The sequence below is a fragment of the Artibeus jamaicensis genome, unplaced genomic scaffold, assembly GCF_021234435.1.
Source record: "Artibeus jamaicensis isolate MK-2021 breed Jamaican fruit bat unplaced genomic scaffold, CSHL_Jam_final contig_332, whole genome shotgun sequence".
Taxonomy (NCBI): Eukaryota; Metazoa; Chordata; class Mammalia; order Chiroptera; family Phyllostomidae; genus Artibeus; species Artibeus jamaicensis.
This window is the reverse complement of record NW_026521788.1, coordinates 4,873,591-4,895,802: the sequence shown is the minus strand read 5'-3', so window position 1 is coordinate 4,895,802 and position 22,212 is coordinate 4,873,591. Positions and strand designations below refer to the sequence as shown.

At 37.1% G+C, this 22,212-nt stretch overlaps 1 protein-coding gene and 1 pseudogene across 4 annotated transcripts in view; both read right to left on the bottom strand.

The window, feature by feature from the left end:
• Positions 1-22,212, bottom strand: part of RNLS (renalase, FAD dependent amine oxidase) — a 332,787-nt gene that overhangs the window by 290,193 nt on the left and 20,382 nt on the right. The gene's annotated exons all lie outside the window — the stretch shown is intronic.
• LOC119057760 (nucleophosmin-like) lies at positions 7,111-7,850 on the bottom strand (annotated as a pseudogene).

The following is a 22,212-nucleotide window of genomic DNA, read 5'->3' as shown; positions in this document are numbered from 1 at the left end:
GAAGATGGATTAAAGGCAGGTTTAACTAGTGACAGAAAGATGCCATAACGGGCTTTGTTACAGTGCAGGCGGGAAGTAAGCGATGCACAGAGTCATGACAGACTGGCAAGCCCACGGGGTGACACTGCACTGAGCTCAAGGAAGAGGAACAGGCTTGGTGAGAGGAGCAGTGTTGAAGTTCACTCGGCACAAGTTCAATTCTGTGAGCAGCCTGAGCCCTGGGTCTAAGTCTTGGAAGAGAAATCGGGGTTTAAAATAAAGATTTGTGATCTTCTGCACAGAAACTATTGGGGCAAATGGAATGCTAAGAGAGAAAGCATAGAAAAAGAAGATGACTCAAGAAAAAACCTTGAGCACTGCCTGTATTTTAGGAGTAAGGAAGAGGACTAATTAACAAAGAAGAGAGGAAAAAATGTGACCACAGTGAGAAGAACAAGCAGAGTTCAGATCCAGAGTAGCCAAGAGAAAAGGAGCTTTATAAAGGAGGCCCTGAAATAAGGAGGGTGAAAACAGAGAAAAACTCCAAATGTGACAAAGAAGAGGTCACTGGGGTTGGCCTTTCAGAGAATGGTTTTATCAGAGGATTGACAAAAGAGGTTTAAATTTGTTTTATGGACCTGTTTGCACGCTTACCTTCTCAAACTGGAGATGTGTATGCAGCATTATGTAATAGAGAAGCTTGGATGAGGCGTCATGAAACTCAGGTTCTAGCCCCGGCTCCCCTGAAGAGCCACAGGGCCCAGACCTGGCCATACAACTGCTCTAAGACATTAACATCCTGTCTTGTAAAGTAGGAGATGAGGCTTAGGAAAGGGGCTCACACCCAGCTAGCACTTCATACTAGCTACAAGTTCAAGAAATAATAAAAAATAACGTTCCTTCTCCAATTAACAAGACTTTGAGATAATCCTCAAAAAGCATTGGCTTCAGAGTCAGACACACGTGAGATGGATACAACCTTGGGTGCCTAGTAGATCCACAGTACTAAACAAGTGATTTCACCCCCCAGCTGTGCTTTCCTCTTCTGTAAACTGAGGTCAGTACCAGGACCTCCCTCAAGGGCTCTGGTAAGAATTACATGAGGCATGGAAACATATTAGCATAGTTCCTGGAACCTAAAAAAGGCACGTAAATATTTGTTGGCTGAAAGAATAAATATTGGCTAGCATTCTTAGAGAGGAGAAACAATAAGACAGATAGGATCATGTAAGAAAGGAGCTTAGACCTTAAAATAAATGTAAAGTGTGAGGGAGAGAGCAGGGGTTTGCAGGGACAGTAATAAAAAGTTAAATATCAGCTGTCAGCTCTGTCACTTAATGGGAGGAAGGCTTAAGCAAGCGAACTAATTCTAAATCTTGGGTACAGGAAAAAATAGAAACAAAAATGCCAGACTCTTTACATAAATTAAATCTAAGAGTTGGGTCCATGAATGTTAGCTATACTGTTCTTGACTCTTTTTTGATATATCTGTAATACATCATTATAAAAACTATTGCTCAATTGGAATATATTTGCATAACACTGGGATTATGTGGGAGTTAAATTAAAAAGCAGTTAAATCATAGCAGTGCTTTTTTAACATGGTTAGTGCTCAATAAATGGTTGCTGCTGTTATTTATTAATATAGGCATCATATCACTACACTACCTTAGGAGATAAAAGTAAAAGCAGAAAAGGAGGAGTAAATAGATATGCAGGGTGACAGGAAGGGAGTGAAAAGAGCCGAAATGAAATTAGCATGACTGAAACCAGGAGATCAGCACGAGTAACCAAAATGTTAAGTTTGCATGAGTTAGAAAAAAACTATATCACCTCAGTATGGTAACTCTGATTGATTCAGGCCGATCGGAAATTTTCATTTAAGTTTTTCATCAATAAAACTGAAAAATTAAAATGTGGATGATCTAGGTACATATCTGAGAGGAATGCATACAAATTGCTCACCAAGAGAAATGTACAAGAATGTTCATAAGAGCACTACCTGCAATAGCATCCACTGAAAAACCACCCAAAGGCCCACCAACAGTGAGATGGGGCCGGTGCACTACAGCTACACACTGTAATGCTACACAGCAACAAGAGAAATGACTACACGTGTCGATAAGATAATTCCACGAATAACAGTAAGTGAAAGAAGCTAAGCACTTAGCTCACGCTGCGTGATTCAATTTAAATGAAGCACAGAAACAGGCAGGACATTAACAAACAAAGGATGCTGCTGGAAGTCAGAGCAATAACTCCCGTTGGCCGGGAGAGTGAGTGACCGGAAGGGAGAGCAAGGGTACCAGTGTTTCCTGCTTCTTGGCAGATGTGCCAGTTATATGGATACATGTTCGATTTGTAAAAATTCCTCAAGACGTGTACTTTATGTGTACTTCCTATGTGTATATTTCAATAAAAAGTAAATAAAGAAAAGGACATGAAAAAAGATGGTGTTGATGATGACAATTTTGTAACTGTGAACTATTTCCAAATGTAAGGTCCCTGGGGAAGGTTGGAGCAGAAAAAAAATGATGTACTTGTTGAGTCATTTGAGAGTTTCAGCAGTGGAAAAATATAATTGATATGCAGAAACTGTTAATGCAGCAGAATTGTGTGGAAATAAAGAATTTATAAGTGAATTCAAAATGAGTCTCAGATGCAGAGAGCCAGATGGGGCCTTTATTTACTCATATGTGATTCTGACTTGGAAAACAGTCTATCTTTGGAGATTAACCTGTGACTTTTACAAATAATGAAAGTGTCTGGCATGTCCATAGGGGAAGATTGACTCTGGGCCCAGAAGTTTGCTGATTTTGAAATGGATGTGCTAAGAAAGAACTTTATTTAAAAGAGTCGACTAGAAACAGCTGCACTTTGTTGTCAGAAAAAAAATCCACAAGTATTCTAAGACTTCAAAAAATATAACAAACAATGTGACCTCATTAACCCTTAGAAAAGACATTTCTGCTATGGTTGTATTCAGTCATGATTTATTTCTCCTCAAAATCCCTTGTCTGTCTTTAGAGATGCTTCCAGAAAAGAGTACAGGAAGCAGAACTTGAAGGAAATAATAAAATTCTTGTTCATCCCTAGTGAAACCAGTAGTAGTGAAATTCGATTTTTTCTTTTCTTAATAATAAGTTTGAGCACATTCAGTTGCAGTTTATTTTTAAGAAGGCCAAACTATGGGTTGAAGGTTTTTTTTTTAAAAGCAAAACAATAATTGAAGAAGATACAGAGGATAGTCTTAGACATTATCCTGTCATTTCCTTTTTTCCAGTTTTCTAAGAGAAGGAAACTACTTAAGAAAATGTATGTGACTGCTGACATAAGTTACTGAGGGGAGTTGTTACGTTTTCTTGCTGGAAAATTATAAGAAAGAGGTTAACTAGCCATTTTAAATTATTTGTAATTACTTCTCCCCAAAAGCTGTGGCCAAATAGGGTACCCTCCGGATTCATGACTTCATTTTGTTCCCTGCTTCCATAAACAACATTGAGAGTCTCTCTTTCACAGGGTGACACATTCTGTGCTCGCCAAAGAAACGCAAGCTCCAAACCATAGTGAAATAAACTGTAGTTTCAAGAGACTTAAAAATCGTTTCTATAAAACTGAGACAGTTGATAGACTGTTTAGCAGACAGTTGATAAATTAACCAGCTAAATTCAGGCAAAAATACTTCCAATTCTTGAGAGGAGAAAGGACCTTTTGATTACTTGTTTTTTTTGTTTTCTATGTGTCTGGGAGGATCTACACTGTGTTTTGTGAAGATACAACTCAATGCCTTCTTGTTGAATAACAGCACTACCTTAGAGGGAAAAGATTTTACAGTTTAAAAATGCTCACATAGTACTTACATATATTACATATTGAAAATGCTAAGAATATGGGAGGTAGGATTATATCAGTTAAGATAACAAAGAGATTCAGAGATTCATAGCATAAGTTCTGATCGTAAAGGATAGAGACCATGAGTCCAAATTCATCACACTTCAATGTAAAGAGAAGAACCCATAGATTTGGAATGAGGGCTTTTCCATAGGACACAGAGTCGCTATGTAGACTCCTGGCTTGGTCTGTTCTCTCTGGAGCCCCTACACTCACCAGAGTGCAAGCTCATATAGCAAAGATGCTGTCTGTTCTCCACCACATTATCTCCAGCACCTAGTGCAGCACCTGGAGCAACAATAGTTACTCAGTACATAAGTGCTATGAATTCACCTCTGTAAATATATAGCTCGCTTTGCAACATGGCTACATCAACACTTTCTTAAATCTCAGGTCCATAATTTGGGAGTCAATGTAATGTATTCAAAGGTAAGTCATTCAAAATAAAGATTACAAAAGTAAAGATGTATTGATTTTAAATACCCATCAAGCTACTGTAATATAACAAATGTTGTTCATGAACTAATTCTTCAGTATTAACATTTATTTATTCCATCAATAGATTTTTTTAGCCATCATCTATTAAAAATACTGTTATCACTTTGATAACGTAATTTACAAACTAACAAAATGAGTTAAATTAGGTTTCACCTCTACCAGAATGTCAAGATAATTTCAAATACAAAATTTATGTTGTGATAAAAAGTATTTCAAGTAATTATATGGTCTTCAAAATATAATACCTTTCCCCCCTATTTTATGAAAACTTACTTTACTAACAACATGCTTTTACTACTGTAAGATATAGCTCTTAGAAATGCCCATGAAACAGCTATGCTAAATTATGCATCATAGTTCCTGAAAAATTCTAAGATGCCATATTCCTCCAAAAGTCAAATACAAACATTTCATAAGCTATTGTGAGGCTGCTAGAAAAGCAACTATTTTCTGGTTCAAGGAAGTGAAAATTTTCTTAAAAAAGGCATCTACTGTAACCTATTACACATGTTACTATAAAGCATTATGTTTTTTTCAACAAATATGTAAGAACTAACATATCCAGACAATTGTGCTGTTTAAAAGGGATGCTGTTATATCAAAGTTGTTACTATTATTATTCATATTTTGAAATTTTTTCTTTTGGAATTTTAGAGAATCCTGCTCATTCTTTTGAATAGTACAAGGATAGCAAAACTTCTTTGAAAGTAGAAAATAGTTTTAGAAGAGTCAAAAATTATTTAGGCCATGGCCAAAGAGGTAGGTATGTATCTAAAAGAATTAAATGTTGGTAGCTGTAGTGTGACTACAACAGCAATTCAAAGAACTTTTCTAGGGTGGCTCTAAATTCCAAAATTTAGAAACTACCACTCGTGGGTAGTTTCAAAGAAATACTTCGCTCTAGTTTTATTTAAAAGAGTTGACTAAAACTTTATTTAAAAGAATTTTTCAAAAATAATTGAGAACTGTGAAATAAGTACAAATTTCCAGAGGAACTCTCTCAAGGACAACACACATTTTAAATAGATTATATATAAGTAATTTGAAAACCAAATCTCAGGGACTTTAACGGACCATCTCCCAGACCCAGTGCTGGTAAAAGTGGGCGTTGGTGTGCAGTCTGTTCCTTTCTGCACACACCCAGGCCCTGGAGTGGGAGCCACAAGCTGTAGATCACTGATAGCTCCAAACAGGTTGCCCAGGCCCAGGCCCAGGCAGCATCTGACATAGGACTGCACCAGAGTCTTTGCAGATTTACCTAACACATGGAAACAAACACAAAAAAGCAGTCAAATGTGAATACAAAGAAATAGGCTCCAAATGAAAAAAAATAAGAGAATACTCCAGAAGAACTAAATACAATGGTGGAACACAATTAATCAGATACGGAGGTTTGAGTAATGATTATAAGGATACTCAATAGCATGAAAAAAGACATAGAAAACCATAAAAGAGGACTAGTCAGAAATAAAGAACACAATATCTTAAATAAATAATACACTGGAAAGAATAAACAGTAGGTTAGATCAAAGAAAGGATCTAAACAGCAAGTTGGAAGACAAGGGAGAAAAAATATCCAAGCAGAGTAACAACTAAAAAAGAATTTTTTTAAAAATGAGGAGAGTCTAAACTCCAAATCTTATTACTTTATAGGCATACCACATATAGGTTTTTTCATGTGTCAAATCTAAATTAAGCAATGAGTATGGTAATTTGGTAGAAGCAGGATAATTTGCTTTCCTTAATCAGAAATCAAATTTTGGAAACTCCAGGTTGCTTTCTCAACATGGTCAGGAATCAGATTCTGACATAGTGTGGTAACTCACTATATGGTCTTTCCTTACTACATTTCTGAACCCACTTGAATTTTAAATTCTAGAATATGGTTTCAATAAAAAATGCCAACTTCTACCAGTTGTTTCCATGTTAAGGCTGCTAACTGTGAAAACTGTATGAGCATTTCTATTATATAGAGAGAAAATATTTACTCTGAGAGCAGTTTTCAAAATGGAATCTAAATCAGTATGTACACTGAATTCTCTTACAAGTTTTCTAAATTGCAATGAAATTTTAATACGTTTTTTAAAAAAACAAGGCAACTTTGATAACAACTGAAAAGAACAATGTGTCTGTGTACAATGTCTTAACTCTTTTTCATCATGATGCAATTCTAATGTTTCATGTTGACTTTGACAGATTCTGGCTTTTCTCAATGAAAACAGATACTTGGCCATGATCTGAGATTTAATGCTGAAACAGAATAAAACATATCCTGGAATTCCCACATATGCTTTTTTATTAACATGTAGTATGTCATACAAATGACCCTCTGTGTCTGACACATTTAACCCCTTTGGCCTTCAACAAGTAGCAACAAAACAAGCACATGAACCTTTCTAGTATATGCCAAGAATTAGTCTTCCTTTATTCATTCAAATATTGAGCAGCTAGAGAGAGACAAAAAATGTTTAAAATATGGTCAAAGAGGTGAGGCAAATGAACAAGAAGAAAAGTTCACTGAACTGCAGAAGTCAAAAGAAAAAAGTTCTTTAGGAGGTTAACGGTGAGATTGCTTCCCACGTGGAAGAGAGCATGGGTGAGTGGTAAATCAGGAAATGGGACTGAGATTAAAACGGGAAACTTCAGTCGGATTGCTGATGAATTCAGTATGGACTATATTTGTCTTTCCTTTTCCTCTTTCCCCATCTTTGCATATAATTTACCACTAGTGCCCAGGATTGTTCAGTGGTCTTTTTCTATGTGTGCTTGCATTTTTGCTTTAATGTCTTTTATAAAACAAGGTCCTTTCTGTATGTTAGGAGTTTTTCTCCTTTTTTTTTTTTTTTTTTAAGGATGCTTGACCTTTAGATCTTGGTATTGAAGGTTTCGAGTCATTTCCATTCTTGTCTGATTTTCGTGTATGTTTGGCTGGTTTATCTCATACAGGTATCTTTACTGGAGTGTTTTATTTAGCTTCCTTATCCTTAAAATCATTGTCACATTTGTCAGCAGTAAGTTTTACTTTTTTCTGTGGAAGTTTGCTATCACTACCAGGGGCAGAAAGCTTTCCAGATATACTTAGGACTTGCATGTCCTCCTCATCGTCATCTTCTGACTCTGCATTTTCCTCCACAGCAGTCAAGTGCTGTCCACTAACATGCACGGGCTCTGATCGTATTTCAATGGTAAGACCCCAGGTGGTGTTACTTCAAACCACCAAGGGAAACCATTGGCTGCACAGGCATTTTCAAAGTTGCCAGTGTTATTTCAATTGGATTGCCTTCATAATTCATTGCCTCTGCGTCAGCAACGTGCAATTCATCCTTTGCCCCCGCCCCTAAACTGACCACTCGTAAAGATAATTAGTGCTAATTTTCATCATTATCCACCTTAAAGTGGCTTTTTGTTGGCTTTTAGTTCACAACTAAAAAGATAGTTCTGGGGCCTCAAGGGCACATGCCCATGTCCACTGAATCTTTCATAGGGTGGTAGAATGCACTTTGGTGGGGAGAAGGCAGGCAGAGATAACGTCTGTTCCACAGGACAGACACACAAGGAAAAACGGCACCAGAGAAGAATTAGTATTGAGAACACATGGTACTATTGTGTGTGAGAAATCAGGAAATCGGGCAGCAAGATTATATTTGAAAAGAAAATAATTCTAACCTTTAGCTTGAGAAAACAATCAACCTAACAACAGGTCCTTCTTTTGCCTTACAATTTATCTCTCTAATTCTAGTCAAATCTGGTCTGGGTCATATGGACCTGCGGCAAAGAGAAATATCTTCTTTGTGCCACTCTAAGTGAATGTATGGTACTAAGAAGGACCTCCTGCCTGTGAAGTTTATTCGAGGATTCTTCACAGGGGACGAAGCCTCAGTGGCTGACATGTCTATCTGGTGAGGGTGAGAGTATGCAGAATGGGGGGCTGGAAGGGATGGCAGTTTTAAATGGAACCCTCCACAGCCTACTCCAAGGACAAGAGGAAGCCTTTCTGAGGATAGGGAGCTAAAGAGGGGAAAGACGTTCTTACATCGGGGGACAGTCCATGTGAGCGCCAGAGTCTCTTTCCACTGAGTTTCTTCTTAATTACAAGCCTTGCTTAAAGATGGATCCCTGTGATATAAAAATTCAAGATTACGATGAGTGGAGAACCAGCCCATCAGATTCATGTAGGCCCACTTGACAGCCCTCCCTCTTTAAGTCCTTAAACCTAGTATCTTGGAATCAGCTCTGACAACTTAAGTGTGAGGCTGAGCTCAACTATGATTATTCTGAGCTGCTGGCACAGGAGCTTTGGTGAGAAGGGAAGGCAGCCCAAGGAGCCACTCATGTGACTGGGAAGGAGGAGCACAGACCTCCCTTTTTGGTTCTGTTTTGGACTCGTTAAGTGTACTTAGAAAAATATGCTTTTATTTGCTTTTATTTCTTCATCTAAAATGACAACATGTGCCTCTTCCAGAAAGGGTGACTTTCACAATTCCAGCACAAACACGTTTCTGTCAATAGGAAGCCTTACTTGGTGCGACACCAGTGACTTCACAGTGAGGCCCGGGCACAGGGTAGAAGGGGTTAAATGATTTATTTGCCAAATTCAATTGCTAGGAAGAGATGGGACAATTCCAAGCAGTATAAATTAGCTATGCATTTAGAAACTATTATCAGGAGCACTAGACAGCACTGCATGATGACAAGTGATGTCAAAGCTGTGAGGCTGCGGTGCTGCCAGGGCTCAACACAATAACAGATGCTGAAATTACTGCTGAGGATGCATATTTGATTACAAAGGGACCCAAGAGCAGTAAAGCCCTTGGAAAGCTTCCCTCTGAGTTTTACAAGAAAGAAGATAAGCAGCCCTCCAACTGTAATCACAAAATATAATAAAAATGCTCTGGGCTCTCACAGGACTTGCGAGTATATCTCCCTTGAGTGATATAAAACCATTCTGTCCCTAATACACAACGACGAGGAAAAAGTTACCAAACTTGAGGTAATGTCTACCTGGAGATACAAACAATTCCGTAAGGAATCCTTTTAGACTGCGCTTTTAAAAGAGGTGAACTTAATTAAATTGACCCCCCACCTGTATGTTCCCACATCTCTAACCTTTCCCTTTGTCCTCATGACTCAGTTACACAATCCCTTTGCTCAATATTTCCAGCCTAATTTCTCATGATATTTGATGACCAGCCAGCTTTCCCCCAGCCACCACCATCCCTCCATCCTCCGTCCCATCCCCCCTTCTCATCCCCAGCTCCTAGTACTTGCACCTTAGGTCTTGCCCACAGTCTCTTTCCTCTCCCTTGTGAATTGGAAAGTCCAGATGATAACTGTGAGAAAAACTTAAAAACCTACATGTGAATTCATTTAAATATTAAAGAAAACTTATAAAATTGGTTATCTAAGAGTTCCCCATGTTCTTCTGAAACTTCTTAAATGCCACTTTATGCTTTCTGGTTATATATTTTAAAAGTGAGATGGACCAACGGGTTATCTACTGGTTGTCTAGTGGAATCCAAATTATATTTTTAAGAAATGATATATGGTGAAGAAAGACACATAGGAGATGAAGTTTAGATAAAATGTCTCTGGTACAGCAGACCTAAAGTGCACAAAGACATTTATTTAACAGAAATGATTGCTTAAAAGGTACTAGATACACACGAAAATACTTTATATACCTTATAAAATATTTGTAAATTAATCCTAATTAAACATAGGCCATGCCTTTTGTGAAGATTCTGAATGGACTGGTGGCAACGGCAGCCATCTTTGACCACTGTGTTCCAAAAAGCTGGTCTACATGAGAACCAGCTTCTGGTTGGTCACCCCTCCCCTCTCTAAAATAAAGAAATAAAATCTTTTAAAAACAAACCAACAACCACGACAAAAAACTAGTGACATATTTTTAAAAAAGAATAAAAACTAAAATCCAAAACTATAGAATACTCCAAGTATCATATTTGATACCATATTTACTTTTTATATCTATCTTATAGTGAAGTAATTCTTTAAATATATTTTATTGATTGTGCCATTACAGTTCTATTTCCCCCCTTCATTCCCCTCCACCCTGTACACCCCTCCCCTACCATTCCCCCCCTTTAGTTTATGACCACGTGTCTCAAGTTCTTTAGATTCTATATTTCCCATACTATTCTTGCCCTCCCCCTATCTATTTTCTATCTACCATCTATGCTACTTATTTTCTGCACCTTCTCCCCCCTTCTCCTTCTCCCACTCCCCTGTTGCTAACCCTCCACATGATCTTCATTTCTATGGTTCTGCTCCTGATCTAGCTGTCCTCTTAGTTTGTTTTTGTTTTAGGTGTGGTTCTTAGTAACTGTGAGTTTGCTGTCCTTTCACTGTTCATCTTTTTTATCTTCTTTTTCTTAGGTAAGTCCCTTTAACATTTCATATAATAAGGGCTTGGTGATGATGAACTCCTTGAATTTGATCTTATCTGAGAAGCACTTTATCTGTCCTTCCATTTTAAATGAAAGCTTTGCTGGATAGAGCAATCTTGGTTGTAGGTCTTTGGATTTCATGACTTGGAATACCTTTTTAAGTGCAAAAGAGTATTTTAGCATTGTGGCCTATTCAAAACATTTTAAAGTATTATAAAAAGAAAAAATGCTTTGCTGATCATTTCACCTGCTTGATCCAGAAATAAAAATATAAAATTCTAAAATGAATAATGGTGACTTTAAAAAACTCTGAACAGTTAGAATAAAGATGAAGTTCACTTACTTAAGTTAATAGTAATTAAGTAAGAGAATCAAGTTTTGCCCTTTGTGCTTACTGCAAGTAGACATTTTTTCTTACTTTTATATAAGAAACAGTAATAACTCAATGAGCACTACCACTGAAGAAACTTCTGATACTGATAATACTTTAAAATAGTTAATTATTATCTTCATGTTAGGGGTATATAGAAATTTTTTAATCAAATCCATAATTTATAAAATTTATGTCATATGTCAATGATTAAACAAAAAAAATTATCCAGGTAAGAAATGTTAAAAACTTTCTTAAGCAGCCATAAGCTTATTATTGAGCTGACTAAATAAAATTTCTGGATAATAAATATTAGAAAATCCAATATTACTTCAAAGACAACAAGAATCTTCAAATTCTAAATTGAGTTCTTACCAAGAAACCAAAACAACAGACAACAAATGTAAATGTCATTTACATTTGCCATGTAAATGACAAGAAAAGAATCACAGAAGGATTATGGCACATCAGTGACATAGGTCCAACAAATGCTTACTGAACTAAGTTTATGGTGTGTCTCTGTGCACATTAGTGTGTCAGGAATGAAAGGTTGAGAAGAAACAAATGTGAGCATTTTTAATTTCATTTTTCTGAAACAATGGCCCTAAAAGGATACATCGACCCCTTGAGATAATCTTCAGATATATCATGTCCTCAACCTCAAGACTCCTTTTTCCTATTTACTTTTAAATTCTTTTCCCTCTTTTCACATTGATTTATGATAACACTAATCTAAAGAACACACTCCAAGTCCATGACCACTGGGCTCACAGGGGAAGTAGATATGAAAGTGCTTTCATCAGCCTGTCTTGGCTTGTGCATGCCAGCACTAGGACGCTCTCTCTAACTGTATGCATTTGAAAAGCATGTTTTCTTTCAAATAATTAGTAGGATTTTACAAAATTTACTAACAAACACAGCCTTGGCACATGCTAAGCGAAACTAATTGCAGATAAAATAGATTCTATCTTGGTTAAAGTAAATACATTCCCAAATATCAGCATTTTGAAACTTCAAGGCAATTTTGGCTTCTCCAATTATGGGTAGAAAATAAATAACCTTCTATGTAGAAGCAAACCCTTTTCCACTACAAAGAGAATTATCTCATTAAAAGATCTATGCCTACATAAATTCCTAGTCATTTCCAAATGAAGTGCTCAAAGGTTCCTTAGAACTAGTTAGACTCTCAGTACTTGACTCAGCAAAACTACTGAAAGGCTATAAAGATGCTTTCATACTGCTGGAGAAAGCAGTCAACTGGAATTATTTTTAAGAGGGAGAAGTAAATTCTATTCCTCGTAATTCCTACACAGAGTATTGAGTTAGAAATGGTTATAATGTTCAATCTGATTATCATTCTTAGATGAGTATCAGCAAGTTTCATTAAAACATTATTGTTAATGAAAATAATTACTGGATATATTAGTTTTCTCTTGCCGCTGCAACAAATAACTACAAACATAGTGGTTTAAAATAACACAAATATATTATCATATGTTCCGGAAATCAGAAGGACAAAATAGGTCTTATGGGACTAAAATCTGGGTGCCTGCAGGCTGGTTATTTCTGGAGGTTTTAGAGGAAAGTCTGTTCCTTGCTTTTTCCAGCTTGCAAGGCCTGCCCTCAGTTCTTAGTTTGTAGTCCCTTTTCATTTTCAAAGCCAGCAATCACACCTCTCTGAACTTTGCTCTTATCAGCATATCTCATCTGCTTCTGATTCTTCCCTACTGAGATTAATTTGGATCCACCAGATAACCCAGGATAACCTTCAGCTTCAAGATCTTTAACTTAATTACATCCAAAGTCCCTTTTTCCATGTAAGGTAACATTTGCCAGAGATTAGGATGTGGACATTTTTGAGGGGCCTTTATTTTCCATACCACGCCAGATATCAAAATATGGAAGATGAAGGATCGTGGAAGATGACAGTTTGCCCATCTTGCTCTTTTACCATGTTTTCACTGCACTAGAAAATCTGTGATTCATTTGTTGGGTATGAGAAGCACTATTAACAGTGAAAAGCAGCGCGGTGCAGTGGTTCAGGCCTGGCCCCAGAATTCAGCATGCCTGCTTTCAATTCCAACTCACGTTCGGCAAGTTCCTTAACCCTAAATTTCCTCATCTTCAAAGTGGGAATAGTAACTGAACCTACCTCTTCATGTTGTTGTAAGAACTCAATTACCGTATATAAAACACTATCATATCAAAAGCATGTAACATCAAAATAACTGCCATATCTTTTACTATTAAACATACTTTGATCTTTCTTTCAGGGTTGCATATCAAAAGAACCATTGTAATGGTTTAAAATGTTTGTTCACGATGAAGCTGTGGGATTCTTTGAGAGGTACTCAGTTACACCTGTTTTACCAGTAATGATTTGAGATTTTAGTCCAGTTTGCCAAACCCTTCATACTCTTTGGTATTAACCTGAGTGACCAGGAATTGCAATACTGAATATGATTGTGAATTTAACAGAAAAGCTGAATCAGAGAATGAGATTTCTTTTCTTACTTAAATACCTTTATCTTAATGTATCTTTCAATCTCTTGAAACAAGTCACACTGGTTCACAGTCCCCTACTTGCATACAGAACAATAGCTTGTGAAGGAGGCAAGTTTCTGAGGCCTGATCAATTAACACAGTTGTAGACTCTTGTTTCTTGTTGAGCCTGACTCAATCCTTTTGTCACTCTTCTTTGCTGTGCTGTTTTTAATGGCAGAGGCGATGTTTAAATATGTGACATACAATGTGTCCTGCTTAAAATATAGACACTTCATAAATGTTAAACATCATGTCAGTTTTCTTCCCCCAAATAATTTATGCAGTGCGTTTTATTAGGAGTTTTAAAGACTCTTTATGAGCAAGCTACTGTGGAAAGCACTGTGGAAATAAAAATCCTAGCCTCCTGAGAAACAGCTCCGAAGGCCAAAGTACGTTTATGATTACCTTCCCGAATCCCAGCATCCTTAAAACATTTCTGGAATTTCTTGGCACAACCTCCATTCTGGTTTTTGAGACATCTAAAAAAATTGTTCCCACTGCTTTCCAATCATATTTTACTTGTGACTGGTCATCCACTATATTTAGTCATCAGTCAAGACTCTGAGTGGCTGTCTCCAAGTATGAAAGGGTGATGACCTGCTACCTCATAAGGCGGTCATAAGAGTAGGCAAAACTACAATTACGGAAGAAGTATCCCAGATGAGGAGATAGCACCACTGGAGCAAGTCCTATATTAACTGATTTAAAATATAAACTTGGTAAATTTTAAAACATAGGTGCACCTCATGATATAACTAGTCATATTTCACTTTTACCTCATTACCAAGTATATCCCTACATATTTACAAGAAGATATGTATTTTTACAAATCCATGCATTCAAAGACCAACAAATGATAGAAGCATTCATTTAACACACATGCATCAATAGTATCTAGCATTCTGCCAGGCCCAGGAATGCAAAATTGACAACTCCTTGCTGTCAAGAAAGTGTCATATGACAACAGCATCAACATGCATTAAGATATGCTTATTCAGCATCATCGATAAAGAGAGCGGACTGATACATGTGAATGTACGGCATAAAAGCTAGGTTAGGTCTCTTGTTTCACATTTAGGGGAGCGAGGCCAGCAGCACAGAATGACTGGACACTAATAGACTGTATTCAATGTGAAAAATCCTGGCAAATGCTCCCATTCATATTGGGCGGCAGGAAAAGCGAGAGCTTTTGTCATATAGCTGTAGCCCTACACACTCTTATCTCCGAAAACTTACTCGCATATAGATAAAAATAAAAAATATTGCTCATATATGTAAAATATATATTTGAAGTATATCCAGTTTGCTATTTTAATTTTGTTATAATACAAGGCACAAAAATGGAAATAAAAATAATTCTCATTTAGAGGAAATAAACAGAAGAGTGAAAAAGCAATGCGGGAGAGATGAAATTAAAGAGGCAGGCAAACGCCACTCTCGAGTCAAGCTGGAAAGCCAGTGCCACGGCCGACTGACTGATTGAGTCGCAGAATCAGTGAACATTTGCTGCTGAAAGAATCATGAACATCATGTAGCCCAATCTTCTCACATCATAGTTAAGGAGATTGAGCCCCAGAAAAGGCAGTGGTTTGATTTTTTTCTATAAAATATATATAAAATAACTATGTCTTTAAATTCCGTTCCTCCTTCAATACAACATCCACACTTACATCCACCCCTACCCACCCATCCATCCACTTATACATCACAGAGACAATCCCCAACCTTGTTTTGCTTTTGGTTGTTGCTATATTTTGTTGATACTTAGATATACCTTTTTGGAAATAAGAGAAAATTCCTACACTAACTTCTGCTATATTTCATTTAATTATTTAATTGTGCTAGTAGAACTGTTTTACAGAAATAAAAATCATTTATGTTTGCAAAACTTCAGAAATCATTCAGCTATCATCAAAAAAGATAATAGTTTGCTTTTTAAAATGAGAGTTGAATGTAAAAGCAAAGTAAGGGGGGACTATTTTTTTCCTTTGATAATTGATTTTTTCCCTTCAATATAATGTAGGTGGATAGCAGGTGATGAGATAGTTGAGGCTAAAAAGAGCACAGGTTGAAAAAGTCTTACTTCTTGTAGTATGATCAAGTATTATGACAGTAGTGTAACAGGAGGTTTTGTCAGTCAATTTCTAATTCATTCATTCAAAACTATTATTTAGGACAGTGTAAGGTGGTACAAATAGAGTAAGACTCAAGGGACTCAAGTTTAATGAGTGAAAGAGATAAATTAACTATTATTTTTAAAAAAACGATTAAATCTTAGTTTGAATATAAGCCTTTCTTGTTCTTTCCTCTCCCCTCCCCTGCAAGTCTACTGTGTTCAGGAAAGGTGCAAACTTGTCAGCTGAGGTGTTTGTAAACAACAATGAAATATTTCTCTCTCACTCACCCACAGTAACATTTTATAAATAAACTTTCTTACATCTACAACCTATGAACTCATGTTCAAATAACTCACATTTCAAACAGCAATTACACACACCTGCCTTTCTTACAGGAAAAGAAAAACTGCCTTTTCAAAGAATCATTTTAGCTTGAATTTTAGATTGAGAAGGGATCTTAGAAATCTAGACTGCAGTGATCTCATTTTACAGAGTTGGAAAATAAAGTCCAGATACACTGGCATTTGCCCAAGGTAACCATTTAGAAGCTGATAACAAGAATTCTACTCAGAACTCTAATTATTCTAATTTAATTTAATAGTTTGTTCATTTCTCCATGGAAAATACACACCCACAAGTTCCTTTTTCTCAAGTCAGAAACTCTTGTTACATTGGCAATGGCTAAGCAACTGAGCCACATGGATCAGCTCTCCATCTTCTTAATTGTATCTCTTTCTGCTTGATGTTTTCAGCCTTCCAAAGACCAAGAAGTACAAAATAACGACAGAGAAATGTTCTGCCAAAGCAATCACAGATCTTCAAAGTTTACCATTTATGATTAAAGAAAAGTCAAAATATCAACAAACCTTTTACTAAAAATCAATGATATACTTTTATCAAAATTTCTAAAATATTTCCAAAAGTCTAAAGAAAATCCCAAAACACCCCTTAAAAACAATCCTACTTTCAGTTGATACAGAGAAATCAACTGATGCAAATAGCAAGATCTGAGAACTATTTGGGGAACTCTGGCTGCCCATGGTCTAAAACCCATATTTATTTATAAAAGTGCAGATCTCTATATCTTAGCTTGTTAATGACATCATCAGGCATCCAGATTTGAATGTCTGAGTTGGTACTCAAATGAAAACTACTATTTCTTGTGATCATAAATAATGCTCATTTTTTTTCAAAAAAAATCAAAGCATTGAGAATTAGAAGGGATCTCAGAATGTGTAGTATTACAAAGATGGCAGGTTTTGGAGTCAGTAAACTGATTCTTCTAATAGGTGGTTTCATAGCATTAGAAAGGATTTTTATCTCCCTGGTCCTCTCTGTAGCAGGGATAATAACAATACTGGGTTGTTGTAAGGACTGTTGATGTGTAAAATACCTAGCACATAAAAGATGCTTACAGATTGGAGCTATAGTGTTTACTCTGCTTTCAAATTCCTAACTGGCCATGTGTTTGAAGAATGGATAGCAGCATAGGGAACTAAAACTTAGAAATAAGTGCCAGACATGTGACGAATACAAGTTATATAGCAGCAGCTTCCTTCATTGGCCACTGATCATGTGCCAGCAATTTACTAGGTACTTTGATACATCATCTTATTTATTCCTCCAAATGCCCTGATGAGGTAGAAATCATCACCATAATTCTACAGAAGAGAGTCAGGGAGCCAAAGAGGTTATGTAACGTGCCCAATGTCACAGAGCTAACAAGCAACAGAGCCTGGACTAGCAAGAAGGGCAGTAGCCTTAACACCTTACTATACACAAACAATGAACTCAGAATCAACTAGAAGAAAGGTGCAATAGACAAATCTTCCCACGATGAGTTCCTTATGAACTGGGGCCAGGGCTCATTAGCCCACATGAACTCAGAATCTGGGACTATTCCTAGAATACAGTGAGTGCTCAATAGATAACTGTGTGTTATAATGAGTTGAAATGCAAATGGCAACTTGGGCAATAAGGAATCACATTTTCTCAAAGCAATCTTTGTGACGATGGTCAATACAAAAGGTAGAGAGTAATGAGAATATTCATGCATAAAGAAAATAGTCACAGGTTAAAAATATCTTCATAGATCTATTCTGTGACAATGACTACTGTGCTCATAGAGCTCTGCCCCATTATATTATTATATAGAGATTTCAACCGCTGCCAGTGGTATTACCTTAAAACATGAAGGATAATGAAGAGGATCACACACACATACACACACATACGTGTATTTGGGGGATGCCTTAAACTTCAGTCAGCTGTATGTGGTATATGGAGAAAAAATCTGCATGAAAGAAAATTCTCCATGCAAGTGGTAGAAGTGAATCAAAAACCTAGTTCTCTTTTATTCAAATAATAAGTATACTTTAAAGTCATGACAAAATAAATTCACAATTATGTAAGATATGTGCAACAGCATTTATACAAGTGAAACCTCAGTAATTTAATAGCTTGCTCTTTTTTGGTGAATGAAGTGAGACTATTATGAAAGCAAAGAGAATCTTGGTCTCTCAGAATTTTCACAAAAAAAAACAACACTTGAGCCAAACCGAAATTCCCCACAGCAACAACCTGCATACAGCCGCATCCAGTGACTAAACTGTGTTTATGTTTTTCTTAAGCAACAGAGTTCATTCTGACAATTCATCTACAAAGAATTATGCCAGAAAACTGCCTATTCATTTTCTATATTCTGTTTGGCAAACAAAGCATGACACCCAGCAATATAAAAGAAAAATATAATCCCGGGATGCATTCGCAGTGATTGCAGACAAGTGTTCTAAATTGTCTTGGGCCCGTGGCACGAGTTTTCAGAACAGCATTCAAACACTGCCACATGCTGTTCATCTGTGGGTCCTGCAGTCTGGAGGTACCAGGCCCAGCCTCAGCAGGATAAATCACAGGCCAGATTTATGAAGCTGTTAACTCTTTAAAAGCAGCAACTGGTCTTGTCAGACAGAAGCATAACAATCTTGAAAATGAGTAATTCGTTAGAATTGGTCATTTCTAGTACAGATTTTACAAAGCACACGATTGTGGCCGCGACAGAGCAGTCTCTATGAGCGCACCGTTTCCTATGGAAAGAACAGAAACCAAACCAGGAACATTTTGTATGAAATGCACTGAATTTACTAGCGTGAATTTTTATTTTACAAATCTCGTAACATGCTCCCTTTATCAGTGATAATACTGTATGTTGCCTTGTATGAGCTGTGATCGCTAATACGGGGTCTGGCACAAATAACGTCACATTTTCATTACAAAATTTTTTGTTACAAAAAATCACAAGCATGTAATTCTGTGACATAACAACGTCAAACTCCAGCACGCCATATGACATTTTAGGTGGAATGTTCAAATTAAAACTATACATTATTACACCTGTGTTATTATTCTACCAACCACAGTCAAGTAGCTGTTACTTCTGCTGGGCCCTGAGCATTAGTTTAAGTATATCTTTATATACTCCAAAGAAAAGTGTATACACCTCAACGTAGTGTAACATCCAGATGCCTGTAACGCACTTCAAGGTAGGAGTTGTGTTACATTCAGTTTTGTCCTTCCTGTGACTGACAAGAGAGTAGATGCTGAGAAAATGCTTATTAAGTGAATAAATGTATGAAGGAATGATTAAGTCTAGTTCAGGATTTCAGAAATTTCTAGAGAATGACTACCCCATCTTCAAAGAAACTACCATTTACTTTGTTTCTTTTTTATGAAAATAATATATGTGTCTAGAAAGAGATTCAAAACTAGTTGTCATTTTTATAACCTCTCCCCACATTCCCATATTCAGCGTCGACCAAAATAAAAGCACTAAAATCTTTGCTGATTTTAGTTACTTTTATCGGATAAGTAAGGACTTCTTACCTGAAGTCCTTAATATTAACAAGATCAAGAATAAAACATTCCAATTAAAAGCACAAAAGTATTAAACTGAAAAAAAATCTTAGGTTGCATGCAGCATAAACTCAGTATTAAGTCATGTTATTCACTGGTTCAAATACTTAAAATCTCTAATGTGCTTAGAGAAAATCAAGTGCTGGAGGAAAAGAATATAGGCTTGTCTGATTTTAAACTCAGAATCACTATTGTAGGTGGGTCTTAGGGTTGCCTAGCCACCCGATGTTCTACTCAACGCGCTCCCCTACGTGACTGTATCACACTTCTCCTTCTCCTTTACGCCTTCAGAATCTCCTGCCCTCCTGAATCTCAGCTGACGATCTTCCTTCTTGTTTCACTGAGAAAACAGACCAATGGGAAGAGGACTTCCACGAGCTCTCAGCTCCGAAGACGTCATCCTGTCTGCGCCTGTGCCCACCGCTCTGGTTTCTGTCCTGTTATTTGGGGGGAACTGCCTGGCCCCCATCTGAGGGCCCATCCTCTGTCTTCCACTTGAGACCATGACTCCTGTAACTGTTCACTCTTACTGTACATCATCAGTTTTCCCCTTTCTACTAGGTTCGTTCCATCAGCACACGAGCATGTTATAATACACCCCAACTTGAAAATACAAAACAATAAAAATGATCCAGCCTCCTCCTCTAGCTACCAGCCCGATTCTTCTCACCCTTTCACAGCAAAACTCCATCTAAAGAATTGTCTAAATCATTCCGTTCTCAACAGAGGTGCTGTTACCCTCAAAAGGCAAAATTTGACACTTCCCAGATGAAAAAGTTATATTCTTTTTATAGATAAAGCACATCATACATATAATATGTAACAATATAAAGTATGTCTGTGATATTAGATTTTTGGGGGGTAGGGGAGAAATTAGGGAAAAGTGCCGTAAAAAGCTCCTTAGGGGGGTCATAATAATTAAAGATTGAGAAACACCAGTCCAATCTCGAAGTCCTCTCTTCCTGTTTTCTCATTCCCAGTACCCACAGAAACAACTGCTGTCTATGTTACCTGTGCCCCCACGTTGCTACATTCAATAGCTAATGCTTTAAAATGTTTTAATTATATTTCATTATTTATGCTATTTCAACTGCCCCAACATTTCCCTCAGTGCCCCCCTCCATCCAGACCCTCCCCACTCTCTCAGGCAACCCCCACACTGTTGTCCACGTCCATTGGTCATGCATATACGAGTACATTCTTTGTCCACTATAGTCCCTATGCTGTGCTTTACATTCCCATGATGACTCTGTAACAACGAAGTTGTACTTCTTAATCCCTTCACCTTTTTTGCCCATCTCCTGACACCCCTCCCATCTAGCAACCATCAAAACATTCTTTGTATCTATGATTCTGTTTCTGTTCTGCTTGCCTGTTTTTTTTAGATTCAATTATTGATAGATATGTATTTATTGTCATTTTCTTGTTCATGTAATATTTGATCATATATTGTTCCTATAATGTTTGAGCTTCTTCTAAAAAAAGACCCTTTAACATGCACAAACTAGAGGCAGAATTTAGCATCCCGATCACTTCTTTCTTGGCACCACTAATGCTTGGGTTCTCCCTAACTATCTGAACTCTTGAGAGCTGATATCAGGAACAGAACTGAGTCAAACAACTAAGAATTCTTGTATTCAGCGTCTGAACTGCAACCCCTCTTCAACACGCCACCACTACTGCTATACAGTCCAAGTCACCTGCATTTCTGGCCAGTGTTTTTTATAATATTAATCCATTTCATCAGCTCAGCTGTTTTCCAGTCTAACTTCCATACAAGAACAGCATGACAACACCACCTCAGATCTGTCAGATCTTGTCATTCCTTCCATGTCATTCCACCTCATGGGGAGTAAAAGCCAAGGTCTTTGTCATCCATAAGCTTTGATACTTAGACCTCCTGCTTCTTCTCTGCTCTCATCTCTTACCCCTGCCCCTGCCACGCAGTGTATACCAGTCACACTGGTCTCCTAGTGAAACTGCTCGTAGTTTCGGGCTTTTCAATTCGAAGCTACTGTGCTTCTGCTTGGACATCCCTCCAGATACTCCCATGGCTCACGCTTCCACTACCTTCAGGCCTCTGCTGCTCAGAATCCCTTTGTCACAGACCTGCTCGCACCGTATACAAAATTACTCCTTTTCACTTTTTATCCTCTTTATCTTGCTTCACTTTCTTTCCCAACACTTGCTGTCATCTCACAGAGATATTTGCTTATTTCCCGCCTCCCACTAGAAAAGAGGTACTTTGAAGCTTTTATTGTTTGGTTCGCTGCTGTATTCAGGGTGCCTAGAACAATTCTGAGCACACTGTAGATGTTTGATAAACATTTAAAATGAAAAAAATGAATTCAACACGCATAAGAGATTATTCAACATGAATAAGAGATTAAAATTACCGTTTAAAATAAAATTAGATTTAATTTCTCTTCTGGGAATAAAATGTCATGATTTTATATGCCTGTGGCAAGTAAAATTACAAGATACTAAAAATATCTAA